At 34.1% G+C, this 6,504-nt stretch overlaps 1 pseudogene across 1 annotated transcript; it reads right to left on the minus strand.

Annotated features, from left to right (window-relative positions):
• Positions 1 to 1,740: 1,740 nt before the first annotated feature.
• LOC308424143 (peptidyl-prolyl cis-trans isomerase A-like) lies at positions 1,741 to 2,041 on the minus strand (annotated as a pseudogene). Its single transcript has one exon. The product of its transcript is annotated as a peptidyl-prolyl cis-trans isomerase A-like (transcript).
• Between the last annotated feature and the right edge of the window lie 4,463 nt (positions 2,042 to 6,504).

The following is a 6,504-nucleotide window of genomic DNA, read 5'->3' on the forward strand; positions in this document are numbered from 1 at the left end:
TCCAAATGTTTCCTAACTTAACAGTGAATTAAAGGTGCAACTTCTTCATTTTATAGAGGGGTTCTCAGTTATCTCATGACTATTGTTGAAAAGACTCTTTCTCCCATAAAAGGACCTTGGAACTTTTATGAAGATCAGAAACTATAGATCTAAGAATTTGTTTCTGAACTCCTTTGACTCTGCTCCTTTGATTTCCACCCCACTCCCAGCTCTACACTGTTTTGCTTTCTGTATAATTAGAGAAATGTTTGAATTGGACATATGACTTCTTTTGTTACTCTTTTCGACAATGGGTTTAGTTATTTTGTTTAAATTGGTATTTCAAGATAAATTTTAGAAACAACTTTTTAACTTCTTTTTCCATTTTGCTAGCAACTACATTGAACTTATACATTATCTGAGGGGAATTTTAGCCTTGCTAAGATTGAATACAAATGTACTCTTTAATTCATTTAAATTTTTTCATTTCTTGTGATAAATTTTGTCCTTTCCTATGTAAGACTTTTAATTCTCTTTTAGAAAGATTTTTTTTATTTGTTTTATGTATATGCGTACATTGTAGCTGTTTTAGACACACCAGCAGAGAGTATCAGATCTCATTACAGATGGTATGAACCACCATTGTGGTTGCTGAGAATTGAACTCAGAAACTGTGGAACATAGGCAGTGCTCTTAACCACTGATCAATCTTCCCAGCCCTTGTAATTCTTTTATTAGATTCAGCTCATTGCCCCTTTTTGTAAAAGAAATTATTTCTTTTATTTCACTCAGAATTTACCTATTGTTGATACACGGCTACTAAATACTTGTATTTACATCGGGTATGTTGACCATGATTAATTAGTTCATTTATTACTTATAGTACCTTTATGGAAATGTAAATTCATGAGTGTATGCTGCACATTGTGTGCACACATAGAGCTTCCACCCTTTCTTTCCAAGGTAGATTCCCATAGCTTTCTCACACTGTCGTAATACATGGATTAGAAGTGCTGAGAGTATATTTCTATGTCCAGCTTCTAGGGATAATCATAGTTTGTTCTATGCATTTGCTTTACAAGATGGAGCTTTTATTCTTGCCTGGGTATCAGATGCTTTTTCAAATGATGTTTTCCTATTCAGATAATCGTGTACTTCTGTTCTTTATTACCTTTATATGGAAATTTATTTTCACAATTGCTTGTATATTATGCCAATTTTGCATTTGTTGAATTCATCTTATGTTATTATTGTCATATAGTTTAATTTTTTTCATGTGCTTTTGGCTTTACATTGTTCGTGTGTGTGTGTGTGTGTGTGTGTGTGTGTGTGTGTTTGTGTGTGTATTGAAATTTTGCTTGTGTATCAAGAGAAACATATTTTTACAACCAAATTATAATAAATGAACCACATGTCCATTTTTTTATTTATTTAGAAAAATAAAGTGACTTAAGTATATTCTTACAATAAATTTTCTTAAAAATAAATTTTCTTAAAAAAAGCAAATACTTGGTAGGTACTTTTTCACAAATAGACATATATAAATACTTAATTTTTTCTCATTTAGTTTTTATTAATGATCATAAACTTAACTTTGCAACACAGCTAGACTTGTAGGGGAATGAGAAAAAAAATGGGAAACCCAAAGAACTTCAGTTAGAGCAGGGATTACAGGGTATTATGCGCATATGGGGTAGGGGTGCTCTCCTAAGCTACAGAATGAATGGTTTGGTAGGTGAAATGCCTTCAAGTCAAAAGAAATTAGAGTTGTCCACAGTCAGAATCAGTGATCTTCTTGCTGGTCTTGCCGTTCCTGGACCCAAAACGCCACATGGCTTCCACCATGCTCATGCCTTCTCTCACCTTCCCAAAGGCCACATGCCGCCATCGAGCCACTCAGTCTTGGCAGTGCAGATAAAAAACTGGGAATTTGCATTTGGTCCAGCATTTATCATGAACAAGATGCCAATACCTGTGTGCTTCAGGATGAAGTCTCATCCTCAAGTTTCTCTCCATAGATGGACCTGCTGCCAGTGCAGGTGAAATCACTACCCCAGCACATGAATTCTGGAATAATTTTGTGAGAGGAGGAACCCTTTTAGCTAACTCCTTCCTCCCCAGTGCTCAGAGCACAGAAGTTTTCTGCTGTCTTTGGAACTTTTGTCTGCAAACGGCAAGAAGGAAAACTGGCTCAAGGGCTCGCCATTGGTCATGATGTCAAAGAACATGGTGGGGTTGACCTTGGTGGTAGCAAGCATCGACAGGCGACAGTAAAGTCTGCAAAGCTTCATATTTAATTTTTATGGACTGTTTTAAATAATTTTAAAAATGCTCAAATTCTACTTAAGTGCCTCAGGCATAGGGTTGCAGTTGATTTTCATACTGTACTATTTATCCCATAATCTTTTGTGTTTTATTAGGTTCAATAGTATTCATCAGATCCCTGGGAGAGTTAACTTTGGTGTTATATCATTTTATTTCCTTTTTGGAGAAGTAATTTTGCTAGTGTAAATTATCTGTTGACTGTGGTCTCTGTAGTGATGTCCTACATTTTCCTGCTGTTTTAAGACTCCTCTATACAGCTTTCAACACTTGAGTATGATGCTTTTAGCAGTGAACTTCTTTATGCCTATCTTCTTTTGGGTGCGGTGAGCATCTTTTATGTTCAAATTAGTGCCTTAACAAAATTTTGAGTTAATTTAAATATTATTTTAAAAACTTTGATATCTATTACCTTTTCCCCTCCTTTTAGGCATCCAGTATGCCTACATGTTTTTTTCTCAAGTCTCTGAGGTTATTTATTTTCAGTTCTTTCTTACTTCATTGTTTAATTTGTTTCCTCCCAAACCAATGTCTTGGTTTGTAGATTTTGCACATATAAACTTATATCTAAATACTTAATTTTCTTCTACTATCTAAGTCTTGTGAAGTCTTACTGCTTCAGCAATTACTTTTAAAAAAACATCACATATTGTTTTGTCTTTAAATGTTGTATTTGGTTATTCTAAATAATTTATGTATAAGACATAAATTGGTGAATAGCTACCGTAATACGTCCATTTTTTTTAACACTGGCTTTCATTAGTTCTTTGAACATATTTTTAATATCTGCCTTGAATTATCTAAACACATAATATCTCTCTTCTCAGAGACAGCCTCTAGTTACCAGTTGTGGTCCCTGATTATGGCTGCTTTCTATGTTTCTCCATGTTTTGGCTGAAAATTGGACACTTTAAATAAGCTTTTGACTGTATGTTTGATTTTTCTGACTATTGTTCTTATGGTAGTTTGCTTGCAATACAGATCTGATATTGTAGATACACTCTCATACAGCCTGTGGTCAATATAACTATCCTCACACTGCTGTAGAAATACTGACTAGTAAAGAATCAAAGAGAACCTGGGAGAGAGAGAGCATACAACTTTGTTCATATGGGATCTTGCCTAAGATGATACATTGCAAAAGTGTAGTGGAAACCTACATTTTTCACAGCTTTTATAGGGTAGGTAACAGGGTTGAAATGGTCTACATGACCATTACAGGGTAGTCTTACAATTTGACCAATGATGGGGACTTTCACCATAGTTACTCATATTTATAGCAACAAATGTTACAAGAGGCAGCTAAAATATTTCTTTGTTGTCAGAAAAAAATAATCTGTGGTTTTGCCAGATAGGTGTGGTAATCATTTTCTAAGAGAAGAAACTTTGCCTTTCCAACCTAACAGGAATAAGTGCTATCAAGGTAGCAGAACTCACAATATTTAAGAGTTTCAGAAATAAAGCTTTAACTAATTTTGTCCCTAATTCCTACATCATCCTGTACTTCTAGGCAAGAATCATTATGAATTTATTATAAGAACAAACTGTAATTTGATTTTGTTAGGCAGTGTTGCGTGTCAGTAACTGCACAAAGTCATAACTGGTCAATATGACAACGGTATGTTGGTAAGTGTTAAATGCTTAATTATAAATGGGTACATTCATTTGATTCGTCATGCTGTAATAAACACTATGACCAAAAAATATGGAAAAGTACATGTGTATTTAATCTTTATATTTGTAGTGTTTTATGAAGAGAATTAAGAACAAGAAGTCAAGATGGAATCTCAAGACAGGGACTGAAGCAGAGCTACTGCTTCTTCTTTAGTTTTCATATATATATATAAAATCTCCCAGGATCACCTGCCTAGAGATGACATTGCCACTGTGGGTCTTGCCACATCAGTAATCAATTAAAGGGCAGTCCCACAGACAATTCTGGATTTTGTCAAGTTGGTAAAGGACTAACTCACATAACCACTATCAATATCATTCTCCAAGGCTTAGACACTATAGTGGTGTAGGAGAGAACACAAGAGCTGGGAAAAAACATAGGGTGTTGTGGAATTCTGACTGCTGGTGCACTGTTTTATAAGTAGCTATTGTTATCTTTATAAGACCAGCACAAGATAAGATCATCAACATCTTAGAAGCAAAACAGGTCTTATAAAGCCTCACTCCTTGAGGACTTATAAACAATATTTACAAATATGTTTTCATGGTAGGGTCTCATGTCTATCAACCCACTATGCCAAAGATGAACTTGAACTTCTAACCTTCCTGCTTCCACTTTCTGCTGAATACTGGGATTACTGGCAATCATTCTACAGACTATGTTACATCCTTAGCTTTAATGATTTTTAAAAGTATCAGTTTGTTTCAAAATTTTCATGGGACATATTTAACTCAGAATCTAGCATTTTATCTAGAACTAGTTTATTGAATGTACCAAAAAGGGGTATTTGAGGTCATATGACCTCATGTAGCTAGGATAGCCTTAATCTCTTCATGTAGTTGAGGCTAGTCCATAATTTCCAATCTTCCTGCATCCACTTTCCTAGAAGTGATAGAATTACAGGAGTTCTACAACATCCAGTTCCCTTTTTACACTTTGAATTTATTTCATTTATTTAGTCTAAGTTCTTTTTCTTTAAATACATGCTCTATTCATCTATCTATCTATCTATCTATCATCTATCTATCATCTATCTATCTATCATCTTTCTATCTATCTCGATATGTTAATATTATCCTGAGGAAGAGACACTAGAAGATATGGTTGGAAAAACATAGATTTTTACACATATTCAAACATACAGTCAAGTTACAGAAACAAAATATAAAACAGGAGACAGTCCATGGAGCAACAGAAAAATTATTTAATGGCTTAGAAACTGCTGTAAGAATATTTTTCTACCAAACTTATTAAGTTTCAGAAGTTCTGAAAAATTATTAGTATTTTATGACAAAGTATAATTGTAGATAATACAAGTCACATGGAAGGTAAATAAAATAGATTCAGAGACAGGGTCCAGTGACATGAAGACAATGAGTGACTCATGATTGTTAACACGTGTGACTCTAGAATGTCACTGCATTTATTATTTATTATCTATATTTATAATTTTAAATTAAAATATTTATATCTTGCCACCAACCTTACATATACTTTCCTCACTCTATCTCACCTTCTGGTCTCTTTCACTTTAACCATTACTATTATGTATGTGTACAAATGATACACATATAAGTACAACCTGCAGAGTCAGTGGTGATATGCATAGGATCTCAGTGCCCATCACTTGGACCAGGATAAACAATTAGGTGTCTGCTTTCTAAGGACAACTAATTTTCTATCTCTCAGCAGTTCTTAGCTGCCTTTAGCTCTTTTGCTGTATGTTTGGTGACCAGTGATATTCTAAGTTCTATGTTACCATGGTTTTTGGTATATGTTCAGGACATATTTAAGCAGCCATATTGTTTGGATATTATTTATGTAGCTTGTGGGTCATATCTAGGAGACACAATCTATTAATAGACTTCCTAATCTTCCTAGTTTTTCTGACCTCTCTTCCATGATATTCTCTTAGCTTTAGGTGCAGAAGTTGTGTTGTAGATATATCCATTGGGTCTAAGTTATTGTGATTAGTTGTATTTATTAATAATATAAGTGTTCTGCAAAGTTATGCTTCCATGATAAGAGGTGAGAGTCACACTTATGTGGGGTATATGGACTTATGTTTAGTTAGAAACTATACTAGCTCTGTAACATGTGTAAAGTAAGTTCTCTTCTATGATCACACTAGTTCTAAGTAGTTGGATAGGTTTCCATTACTAGGCACTATTTCCCTTTTATTAAGATAGACACCTTAAGTTCAATTAGAACACTGCTGGTTACCAACAATATTGTGCACCACTAAAACTTACTTTTTGTTCATTTGTTTTCCTTTTACATTGGAATGACATTTCTATAAAGTTTCCTCTTTGTGGGTAGAAGGATACATGCAGCTGCTGCCTGTGAGTACTGTACATGGTAAATATACACTTATACTTTCTTAGATTTGTTTTTTATTAAAGAATGTGGACATTTAGCAGCAATGTAACATATAGCTTAACTTTCTCAGGTGTTTCAAAGTGGCCCGATTCTCCAGTGCTATTTTCATGTACAGTTGAAATGACAGCCTTCTGAAATTTTTACTGAAT

This window comes from Micromys minutus (assembly GCF_963924665.1).
Source record: "Micromys minutus genome assembly, chromosome: 9".
Classification (NCBI taxonomy): Eukaryota; Metazoa; Chordata; class Mammalia; order Rodentia; family Muridae; genus Micromys; species Micromys minutus.